Below are 13,146 nucleotides of genomic sequence, written 5' to 3' on the forward strand. Positions count from 1 at the left end.
GAGCGTCTTGTGGAGCTGTTTGGCTTTTTGTAAGTAGTACCTAATTTGATTTGGGTAATTTGTATGGCGGATTATTTTGGGACGCGAGTTGCTGTTTCGTAGAGTCTTCGTCTAACCTCAAAAAATGACTCTCCTGTCTTTGTTAGACATACTCTATCTAGCTCTCTTGACTACGATTATCTCGGGCAAAGATTGATGCAGTAATAGGACTTTATTTCTTGGGTTATTTTTACTAATGATCTATGAAACTTGAGGTAGATTACCCTTCAGTGTGCTGCAAAACTTCTTTTCTTTGCTGAGAAGTTGCCCGTTTAAATGTGGCCTCACTTTCTTTTGCGAAGTCCGGTTTGCAAGTGAAAGAACTCGTGAGGATCTTCACCCAAGCTTTGTAGTTAGAATGGAATTGTGGTGCAACTTTATCACTTCCTTCTTGGTACAAAAAATCTGTCTCTGATTAGACATTCCAGTCATCTATCTTTGTGCAAAGGAAGTGGCTGTGATAAATATTCGATATCCTGATAGCATCTTTATAAGCTTACAGGAATATGGTCACTGAACATACTCAAGGTATTAAGACAATATGGGCTCTTTACGTACCCAGATACGTAACGTAGATGCTCACACTGGGATCTTAATGATACATTCTCGCCTGCGTGTGTAGCGACATGTATCCTTAGTTTCAGTGCTTTTTATGTTCCTACCTGGGATTCTGTTGTTTTTTTGATTATTGATCAAAGTGTTTTAAAACTCAACCTTTAACACTGCAGCAGCGACAAGACTTAAAAACATCACCTGGATGAGGAGGACACAAGGAGCGGATTCCAGTTGATTACTCTGGTGCTCGGCTAAGCGAAACTCAAATCTCAGATTTGAACATTCTGGACAGTTGACTTCATGATCTTCTATACACATTACTGCAAGTTAAGGGCACATCTGGCAACTACATAACATTGTTTCCTAATGAATGTGACGTTGTTATTTGGTACAAGTGCTTTTTATTACGAGATTCCGTGTTTAGCGACGGGCGTATTCTCTAGACCAAGGTATACAGAATAAAGGAGTTCTAGACCTTGCTTGTCAGGACTCAGGAACGTCTCGTCTCGTTTGCTATCTTTCTTGCTTCAGTCTGGAGCTGCCAGATATTTCCTTATTTTGCAACGCGGTGCACCGAAATTCCTAGAAGCAGACTGTGCCGCTTATGGTGGGGGATTGAATTTAATGTCTTGCAATTCAAGTAAATTTGCTTCTTGAATTCAAAAATTTCACGTTGTTTTAGAAGAAACACTGTATGGAAGTGGTACCACCTTTTATTGAGATGCTGGTGATTGGTCTGTATTTAATGATGAACGGTTTGTCACGTTTCATTATTACTTTATTACCCATTATATATATTAGTTATGCATTTGCCTTTGAGGTTCGGTCTCTGTGACGTAATCAAATCAGTTAAATTGGATTGTAAACAAGAGAAAATGAACGACTGATTGTTGGGACGATGGACTAAGGATGCTTACTAACACCACCGAAATCTGTGACCCCTATACTGCTGCACCGTGGTTTTAAGATGAACTTCAACAGGACTTCTGCAGGAAATGCGGCGATGTATCTGACTGGGAATGTCCTTAGAAACTCACACCTAGTGAAAGGGAAGTCGGAAAGAATCAACACCAAACACGGAAATATGATCTTCAGTAAGCTTTGTCCTTTCCTCCTTTGGGGTCGTCCTCTCCAGTCTCCACATTCGCCACACTCAGTCATCAGAATTAACAATGATAATAGGAAAAAAAAAAAAAAAAAAAAAAAAACAAAAAAAAAAAAAAAAAAAAACAATCGGTACCTTGATATCCAGTTTATATGACCCAGACTCAGTGGAAAGCATAAGGTCTCTAATAATTTGGTATATATAAAGTGTATTCTTCAAGTAAAGTACCAGTACAAATTCATATGTTACAAATCAAAGTTTCATAAACACCAACAGCGTCGAGCGCCACTCACCGCTGCAGTTTCGGAAAACAGTGGATGTTTTTAAACAAAATCAAAATACTTCTGCTGTTACACCGGCATCTTAAATTTTTCAGTGTTTTTAAGGGTTCTCTCAGAAGAAATAAAATTAATTTCCTCACTTCCGGGACTTTCCACCTGCATTACGTTGTAAATATAAATAGTTCACACGCCGGGAAGGATTTTTTTGTACCCCAGCCTGAAGAGATAACAGTATCTAAGGAGTAGTATCTTAACTCGACATATCAACCACTTTTGTCGGTGTCACCACGGTCTAGGTATATACCTATAGACCGTGGGCGGCACAGGCGAGCTTGGGTCCATCGGTGGTAGGTTGGTACGACTGTAAAAAGTGTCATTCTGATGCCGGAGTTCATGTCAGTAACAGGAGGCTCGTAATGTAAAGAGATTCTCGGAGGACTTCCTTGAACGTCAATTTTTTGTCGTGTTTGTCACGATGTTTAAGGGCCCAAGGGGAAATCAAGCGTCTCGGAAAAGGTGAATGGATTTTCGATTCCATGCCTTCCTTGAGATCAACAGAATAACTAATTCCCTTTCAAGTATATTAATATATATATATATATATAATATATATATATATATATAGTATATATATATATACTATACACACATATATATATACATAATATATGTGTGTATATATATATATTATATATATATATATATATATATATATACACATATACACACTATATATACATATATATATATATACATATATATATATATATATATATATATAAATGTATATATAAAGCATAAACAGGAGAAAGCGCTTGATACTGCCCTGCCTGTCATTTTCTTGTGTTCGCTTATATAATGGAGTCACGTGCATTTGCTGCTATTTTTTAAACGCACGTGCGCACACATACACGCATATATATATATATATATATATATATATATATATATACACATATATATATACATATATATATATATATATATATATATATATATATATATATGTATATATATATATATATATATATATATATATATATATATATATATATATATATATATATAATAGGGTTTATTACCTCGTGACAATGTACCCTTTAACATTGGCACTAGGCAAGTGGAACCACTATATATAGTGGGGTGTAAGGCCTTATACCTGAACTCAGATGCATTCATTCCCAAGCAAACTACATACAATAATAAAAGAAAAGATTACAAAGAAGATCCACTTTTATTGAAACAAACGAGATTTAAGGACTACATAGCCATTTAATGCTTACAAAGATCATTATAAATAAGAGGTTGATTTCGTAATGAAAAACAGGTTTCTTGGATTAACATAGGATTACCGCTATGTTAAATCTCCTTCTTACATCTTGTGACAGAATGAGGTTAAAAAGAGTGTACAGACCTGCAATGTTCACGCAATACATTGGTGAATTGCCTAACACATACAGCAACTGTCGGGCCACTTTCTATAGAACAGCCTGAAGCGTTAAATCAGCACTAGCAGAATAGGATGATTACTTGTTTGCATGATGTTTTTACGTTGCATAGAACCAGTAGTTAGTCAGCAACGGGACCAACGAGTTTACGTGACTTCCTAACTAGTCGGGAGCGTAAAGGGTGAACTTCTGTCACCAGAAATACACATCTATAACTCATCAATGGAATGCGTAGAATCGAACTCGCGGCCACCGAGGTGGCAGGCCAAGACCATACCGATCACGCCACTGAGGCGCTACTTGTTTTTATGGGTATAGAAATGAATGGTGGCTTATATACAATTCTCTAATATGCCACCCTCTTGATCCTTCCCCTAAAAATACTGTTGATTATGGGAGATATATGAATTATCGTCAGTGTGAGGCGGGTTTTATCTCTGAGAGATGGATAAGATTACTTCGTGATTGTTATTTAGCGTCCCCAACTTTCGATCTTGTCTTTTTTGGTCTGGTTAGCCTTAAAATGATACTTACTGGGTTTTTTCAGAGACACTACAATCAGCTTTAGAGGCAGTTGGTACATTGCAGAGTGAAATTTTATTATGGTTTGACCGTCACCGAATATAGCTGACAGACTTGACTGTGTTGTAATAGTCTTACCAGTTATGGTATATATGCTTATGGCTATTCATAGCCACAACCATTCAGCGTTCACCATGAACAGTAATCGTCGAGAAACCTTTCGAAACTGATGTCGATGCATACCGAGTATCTCCCAGTACCGTTATTGAGGATGGCGCTTTTCTTATATCTGCGATTCCTAGGGAATAGATTGTGAAAATCCTTCATCACAGGATATTAGAAAGCAGCAAATGAACATATAAAAAATCCTATCTCAGCTTTGAGAGAGCAATATAAAAACTTCGCGTAAAAAGCCGTTATTGTAAAAATATTCTAGTGATAATATTGTGTTAGAGAGCATTTGCAAACCCATTGTGAAATGTTTCTAGCATGATAATATTAAGTAACAGGCGCCATGAATTCTAGAGTTGTGTCGTGTTTTTACTCAACAGTAAAAGTTGACTTTGGTTCCTATGACGTCTTTAGAAAGATTTGTTGATCATTCGCAGTCGGTTTGACCACAGGCAAAAGAACTGGTAATACTTTGTTCAGTGTGCATACACAAAGAGACTTGTCTTTTGTTTAGTATTGTGAGGAAAGGTGCGTTTATAGTGTTTGTTTGTGACCATCTCAGGATTTGAGAAAGCTATTTGTGTAGCTACCCAGCGCTAGTCATCGCAACGAGAGGAAACCCTTCACATTTTCTTGAGCATCGTGAACAAGTTCAGCAAATTATATGATTGGAAAAAAAAATTCCTTAGCTTTTAGCTTCACGATAAAGTTCATGTCACTTTTTTTATTTCAGTCTCGGTAAAAATAACCAAGGCAATTCTTCCTATAGGAAAAAAGCATTTGTGACTCGGCAAGGGAAACTTCGATTTGTTGTCGACCGAAAAACGAGTCAAGTGGGTAAATGTTAGTTATTTGTAATTGGGAGCGAATAAATCAGGCACTTAAGGTCATATGCATATGACAACAAGCAAATTGGTTTAACTTCAGTTTCTTTGTGACTTTTAAAACGCGCAAATAATCAGACTTATAGCAAAGGAAATGAATTTCAGTTTACTTGCGACTTGGAAAACAAGCGAAGTAGGTTAATAAACAAACGCAAAATCCTATTATGTTACACAATGCAGCGAAAGTCTCGTATTTTGTTTGAGGTGAGTACGCTAACAATGGTGAAAGCTGAATTGTTTTGTGGGTGTACAAAGTCCTCTTTTGACAACTATGCTGGGCGGGAAGAGGACTTGATTTTATCTCTCATCCGTAGTTCAGCACCAACCAAAAGAGAAAGTAGTTGATTGTCGAAGTGATATTCTCGAGCCCAGATCTTCAAATTGTGGAATAATGTTTGAAAGAAATGTATACATATCATCCACCTTTCAATCACTCGTGGGTCCCTGGACGAGCTTTCCATACCGGAAGGGTGGTAACTGATTCGCCCCTCCATTAACAGAAGGTTGCTCAGTCTGGAAGCTAATGGTCATTAATAGTGTTACTCTGTAGGATTTTTCTTCTTATGCTTGTCCATGAATAATGTCAGTTTTGGCTCACCATTTTTCACTTTGGTTTTTCGACAGTGTAGCACTTTGATATTTTATTTTAGATGATAGCGCTTTGGATATGTTGTCCGTTGATTTGATTCCTAAGCTAAAATAATAAAAATGGTGCTTAAATATCAGGTTAATCTGTTTTCATCCCATGACGTGTGTGATATGCGAGGAAATAGATTAGGCGATTGCGTGTTTTTCCCTGGTGAAATGTTAATAGTTCTTACACTGGTACCACAGTTTTTATTTTCCTCTGTACAATTTCCATCCAGATTTTATTTTTTATTATCCAGTTCTTAACAGCGATTGTTGGTTGTATTTGTATAAGACTAATTTATCTTAGCAGTAAAGGTAGCTATATATACAGAATAATCCTCTGTCTATAAGAAAACATAATCCTAGGACTAGTGAAGTTCCTCGCTCTGACAGTGGACTCAAGTCTCAACGGTGTTTCCGAATTTTGAATGACAAACTGATTCGAGACCACCTTTACCGAGTATTCTTTCGTTGCTTTAAACCATTTTATCCTCCACCAATACTTCTGTAGTGTGCGTACAGTGTTTTCCGTGCAGCGCGCTCCCTCCCGTTGTTCACCCTTTACCTCTCTTCACCAACGCCACCATCACGCAAGTTTTGAACCCGTTACCCTCTGTCTCCGCTGTGGATCAGATCCATTAGAAATGAGTCCTTAGTCATCTTGAATTCCTCCCCCCCCCCCCCCCCCCCCCCCCCACCCCCCCCCCCCCCCCCCCCCACCAAATGATGCACTGAGTCCTTACACTCCTAAATAATGAATTGAGGCCTTACACTTGTGAGTGAGGAAATGAGTTCTTACACTGGTTATGTGCTTGTCTGGAATGAATAAGGAAATGAGTCCTTACGCATTATGTAGCTGTCTGGAATGAATGGAGAAATGAGTCCTTACGCATTATGCAGGTGTCTGGAATGAATGTGGAAATGAGTTCAAAGCTCATTATGTGCTTGTCTGTAAACTCTCGTTTTAACTTTCCGACGAAATTTGTTACGTAACCATTTCCTGGCATGTTGATAGACATCCACTTTTTTGTTCTCTTGTCAAGTAGTGATAAGTCACCCTTTGTATCTCGTTCATTACTGATTTGGTCGACTGAAGTGAGTCCGTTAGCAGCAGTGGTCATGAATCCTAAAGGCAATTTTCTACGAGATGGAGTCTCTTGTGTTCTCTGCGTGTTTGAAAATCCGACAGTGAAAGTCCAAGGTTAAGTGTTTTGGAAATTCGAGTTCTTCACGCACTTTTCAAACGATTTCTGTGACCATGAACAGCTGATGATGCTTTATCTATTATGTTAGTTTGACTCTGATCTGATCTGTCTTTCATGCTTTCTTTTATTTGATAAGTCTTTTTAAATTTTCTAATTGGGATCGCGTTCTGGTAATGATGGCGATGAAATTGGTCCTCGGAACAAAGGAAAGTGCGTCGGTTGAACACAAGTGTGGTCGTAATTGAGGTATGACTTGTGTGAGTGTGTGTTTCTGGGTTTGGGAGTGAAAGAGAATGAGGCTTGCACCCTTATGCCCAGTAAGTGAAGTACATACTGGTAGAAATTCTTTTCGCAAAGAAAAAAAGTAAATGACGATGAAGAGGGTAATGATATTGAAAGTGAGAACGTAGTTTATTTTTATTGTTACTGATAATATAACATTCCTTGGGCGATATCTATTGAAATGGACCCTGTCCTCCTGGAGAACAGTTATTATCTATTTTTGTTGCTTTGTCTTCTTCCGTAACAGTAAAGTGAAATTGTGCAAAGTCGAAAACTCTTAGCGGTCTCAAACGTTTACGTTATCAGTTACAAGCGCCTCAGTGGCGTGGTCGGTATGGTGTTGGCGTGCCATCTCGGTGACCGCGAGTTCGATTCTCGGGTATTCCATTGAGGAGTGAGAGATGTGTATTTCTGGTGATAGAAGTTCACTATCGACGTGGTTCGGAAGTCACGTAAAGCCGTTGGTCCCGTTGCTGAATAACCACTGGTTCCATGCAACGTAAAAACACCATACAAACAAACAAAACAAACTAATGTTATCAGTTACTTTCAACTGAGTCGTTCGGTCATCTTAAACTTTATCTCGCATGCGTATTTACTAAATTGGTGTCTCGGGTATCATTGTAACCCATCACCGTTGATATAAGTCGGGTTATTTATTTAGCTTCGGTCTGAGCGTCGGAAAGTCGTATACGTATTGTAGACTGACACTTTTCATTATCTGTGTTACTAGTAAAACATCTCATCAGATAAGGGGCGTTTCTAACCGGAAATCCTTTTGCGGTTTTCTGAAGAGAAAACTATTGTGCCGCTTTGTCAGTCCGTCGGTATTTTTTCTGTCTGTCCTCAGATCTAAAAAACTACCGAGGCTTGAGGGCTGCAGATTGGTATGTTGATCTTCCACCCTCCTAATCATAAAACACAACAAATTGCAGCCCCCTAGCCACAGTATTTTTTTTTTCTTTTATTGAAGGTTAAAGTTAGCCGGTAATCATGCGGTTGGCAACGATATAGCCCAGGCCACCACCGGGCCGTGGTTAAAGTTTCATGGCCGCGGCTCTCGCAGCAATATACCGAGGCCACCGAAAGATAGATCTATTTTCCGTGGTTTTATTATACGCTGGACAGAAAACGTGGTCGCATTTTTTTTTTTTACCTTGTGTATTATTTTCGGGTTGTCAAATGATAATCCCACGCCTGGTTTCCTTACGTGTAGCAAGTGTTCTCCTGTGATCCACCGGGAGAGAAGGAGTTGGGTATTGTATAGGATTGTTTTTCTTGACCAACTCTGCTTCCAAGGTCACCTCCGTGCCCGAGACGATCCACGCTCTGCCTAGTGGAGGGTAAACATAGTGCCTTCATTGAATTTACTAGATGTGGAGGGATCAAAGGCTTTCTATAAATTTCTGCCTATGCGTTTGAAGGCATTCTGTGCACTGCAAAACTTCGAAAACTGTCACCTGGTCAGCATTGCTAATGAAGATACTTTAACGTTTCAAGAGGGATTGTAATATTGCACTTCTTAGCACCTTGATGCACAATTAATTACCATGTTTATTTCTCATATTCATTTCTATATTTGTAGGCCCGTTCTGTTATTTTTCTCATTTTTATTTGTCTCTGGTTTATTTTTCCCTGTTTTCTCTCTTATTCTTTTGGGGATTCTGTTTTATGGAAGTCTTATAATTTTGAATAATAATAATAATAATAATAATAATAATAATAATAATAATAATAATAATAATAATAATAGTATACTTAGGAAGCAGACCCTCTCTCAAGCATACTTTATTAAAAGTAATGGCTACTTCAGCAGCGTTACTCTTGTAGAGATTTTTCTCTATTTTGCGAATAGCGGCTTTTTCGGTGCTACTTAAACAGGCTAGTAGAGCGCCTATAGAGGTCATGGTAAAATACAGGATCAAAATAGGTGTATATATTTGAATTTTACAGATAAACTATGATACCATAGTCATCAAAGTCATTAACGATTTTCTCTCTCTCTCTCTCTCTCTCTCTCTCTCTCTGTCTCTCTGTCTCTCTCTTTCTTAAAGCGAGCTTTCGTCTGGAGCTGCCAGACATCCTCGGGCTGGGAAGCTGAGGGTGGACTGATCTTGGTGCGTTGTTGTTGTTGTTTTTGATTTAGCTGACCTTGTGTCAGCACGGGCTCTTGCTCACAGAGCAGCCCGTAACTCAGGATGGTGAGAAGGTGGTAATGGTAGGATATGTTTCTTTATTTGGTGATAATGCGTGAGTTGATGAGTGTGATATTGGAAAGAAACTTTTGATGGGTAAGGTTGTCCAACCTTTTTAAACCCTAAGGTGCCCTTCAGTGGTAGGAAAAGTGCAATAGTAGTGAGTGTTGGCAAGTCAGAGAGGCCAACAGATGGGAAGAAGGAAGGGTATGAGTCTGAGAAAAAGATTGCTAGTCAGTTAGCTTGTGAGGTCCACAAAACATTTCCTTATTCCGTTCCAATTCCGAGTGGGAAATAGTGTTTGTTGTTGATGCATGAGGCTGAAAGAATGCACGGTGCCCAGACATTTCAAATTATTGTTTACAGCAATAGTTATGGGTAAATATTAACATTTGTGTACAACTAGCCCCCTTCCCCCTACCTGCTAAAACAAAGTCATTGTAAGTTAACTTTCAAACAATAAGCAACAACTTTATTTTATTAGATCCTTGTAGGGAATTATGTAAGCTTTGTAACGAGCCATCAGACAAGAAAATCCGTGCAATATTAAGCGAATAGTGGCGAAAAAACGTCATAACTGCAGCCTGCTGCATTGTTTGAATTACCGCGCCAAGATGGCGGGCCTGATGACGTACGCCAGCCTATTCAGCTAGCGGCCGATGCGGCATCTAGGCTTTTATATCTGTGGTCATACCTACGTAGGCGCCGCTGCATTCGCGGATAATATTAATAGTAATAATAATAATAATAATAGCTTAAAAAGAAAAGAGTAAAAGTAAACGTTTTATATTGAGTTCTAACGTTATTTCACTCCAGAATTTATCAGGAGGAATGAAACTTGGCTCTGTCAGCTTTATGATATCTGAACAAAAGATTATAGGATTTTCACGTACACGTAAGACTAAAAAAAAATTGTTATCAATATTAATAAAAACGTCCTCTTATTCAGATGGAACATTTAAAAAATAATATGAAATTGCCAAACGGATTTACGTACAATAAAATGTTCTCTAAGAAATAAAACAGGAAAATGAAGGGGAAGAAAGATAAAATCAACTTGTGATGAACACGAACAAATTGAAGGCGATTCAATAAGTGAGTCAATATGTGTCCCAAGGTAAATAAATACGACACCTGTGGCCTGTAATTACTCTTACCCAAAAACAAATTGGCAGATCTTTGAAAAGTATGAATCGGTGACGTGGCTCAACTGTTGTTAGTCCGAGATGATGGGGTCTCCCAAGAAGCATCCTTGTGTCTACCCATAGGACAGGGGGTGGCTGCCGAATTACGATAAACCCTTAGTAAAGCACAATGCTAAGGGCTAGGTCCGTTAAATCCCTTTGCGTTAATGTTGACCATAGCAGTGAATTAGTACCTGTAAATTCGTTGAGCGTGTAGGGTTGCAATGTGAATTCAGAAAGGTGTGGGGCTAGCAGCCTCGTACATCTCTCTCACACACACAACACACACACACACACACACACACACACACACACACATATATATATATATATATGTGTGTGTGTGTGTGTGTGTGTGTGTGTGTGAGAGATGTACGAGGCTGCTAGCCCCACACCTTTCTGAATTCACATTGCAACCCTACACGCTCAACGAATTTACAGGTACTAATTCACTGCTATGGTCAACATTAACGCAAAGGGATTTAACGGACCTAGCCCTTAGCATTGTGCTTTACTAAGGGTTTATCGTAATTCGGCAGCCACCCCCTGTCCTATGGGTAGACACAAGGATGCTTCTTGGGAGACCCCATCATCTCGGACTAACAACAGTTGAGCCACGTCACCGATTCATACTTTTCAAAGATCTGCCAATTTGTTTTTGGGTAAGAGTAATTAAAGGCCACAGGTGTCGTATTTATTTACCTTGGGACACATATTGACTCACTTATTGAATCGCCCTCAATTTGTTCGTATTCATCACAAGTTGATTTTATCTTTCTTCCCCTTCATTTATATATATATATATATATATATATATATATATATATATATATATATATATATATATCTAAGGTAATTAGTTCACAGCCTTATCAATTTTCTTATCATTGTAATTGTAAATCCATATACACAATATGCCTTGTTGTGTTGTTCACATTTTACTATGCCTGTAAACATATCAATAATTCTCTCTCTCTCTCTCTCTCTCTCTCTCTCTCTCTCTCTCTCTCTCTCTCTCTCTCCCTCTCCCCTTATTCCCGGATAAAGTTCACGTTATTTTCTGGACAACCTCGACCTTTGAAAACATTCGTCCAATACATGACGGTTCATTTTGTGCTGCTGTCAGGTCCCAAACTTCGGAATATGAATGAAGAGTAAAACTTAATCATAGTGCGCAGCTTTCCCAAAAAATCCGCATCGGTATTTCACCACTGTGTATTTTATATAAGAAAAATGTGGATTGGTTTTCTTTTTACTTTTGCATTCTTGCGACCATAAGTCTCTAAGCTCTTCTTGTCTGGGCGTTTTGAGCCTTAGCCCCCTGTGTGCCTACGCCTGAGCATTAATCATGAATGACGGAATCACTTATTCACACTCGCATGAGCACGAAAATAGCGCCAACATGAACATGACACTAACAAACGAGGGCATACTCAGACGTCGCATTCCAAATTGATTAAAAGTCACGCACGAGATACTAGAAAAAAAATGATCTTGGTGGCCTGACTGTGACAATTGGAATGATTGCGTTCATACCTAACAATACCCTTAAATATATTAAGCTTCAGTGACTGTCTAAAAGAAGCGTTGCAGGCACTTGTGTCTTTCAGAGAGGACTCTTCCCTAAGTGCTGCCATTTATAGAATTCTTTCTATATTTTCTCGTTCGGCTTCGATGTTTGTCGATTGCAAAAGATAGCTTGATCTATACAAGTTCTCTGTGAAAGTTTCTATTGGATTGCCGTGTCCAGGGGTCCACACCAGGCCTCTTATCTTCAAATAACTCTGGGCAAGGACTTCTGCTGGCATAAGCCATCTTATCCTAAACTCGGTGGCCATGGTGTGGGGCTGTTGATTTCATCTTGAGCTCTCCTGGGTGAAAGACTTTCTTAAATATTTTGTCACTTTATCTTTGCTTGAGTGCAAGGGCACCTTGTGCTCAGCAGTGTAATTAATTACAAATTAATTAGTTGATTAATTTTTATCATTTTAATCCCCAGAGGAAATATTTGTTGAAATATGGTGTATCCATTAAAATATGAGTCGAGTTCTCCGAATTATTATAGAAAATCAAATACTCAATAGTTATTTTTATGCTACCAGAGTATTCTGATGAAACTGGATTACGTTGAAAGCACTACCGTGAAAACCTCTGTTAAGATTTAGGACGTGCTTGGAAAATTCTGTAGAAGTGTTTTCTGAGTGAAAAGGGATAAGTCTAAAACACTCCTTCTGGTTTTGAAATACTTGAACATTTGGTATTGGGAAATTGCAATTTGATTGCAAGTAATAATGAAACACACGATACTGGTACATAGCTAATACGTTATTAATAGACGTTGACATGGTAAGGCATGACCTAGTTTTCAGAATCAAGTTGAAAATGCTGTTGCTTTGGGTTTCTATCCTCGTTCTTGACAACTAACTGCGCTTTCAAGACGTGAACAAAGATACTGCAACTTTATTGTCGGACCAAAGTTAACATGTGTGTCATTGAAAAGGTGGTTTCGTTGATGACGTCATTTGTCTGGTATTCACGTGAAGTGGAGGTATTAGTTACTCAGTGTTCCGTGAGCGAGTTATTTGACATGTGAGTTTTCGTGTCTTGAACTTGACCCGTTTGAAGTCACGGCTTTGCTGACCGTC

The 13,146-nt window shown here is 38.6% G+C and overlaps 1 protein-coding gene across 4 annotated transcripts in view; it reads left to right on the forward strand.

Annotated features, from left to right (window-relative positions):
• The window catches only part of LOC135198024 (protein Star-like), an 88,021-nt gene that overhangs the window by 27,124 nt on the left and 47,751 nt on the right, over nucleotides 1-13,146 (forward strand). The window lies entirely within an intron of this gene.

This window comes from Macrobrachium nipponense, chromosome 21, assembly GCF_015104395.2.
Source record: "Macrobrachium nipponense isolate FS-2020 chromosome 21, ASM1510439v2, whole genome shotgun sequence".
NCBI lineage: Eukaryota > Metazoa > Arthropoda > Malacostraca > Decapoda > Palaemonidae > Macrobrachium > Macrobrachium nipponense.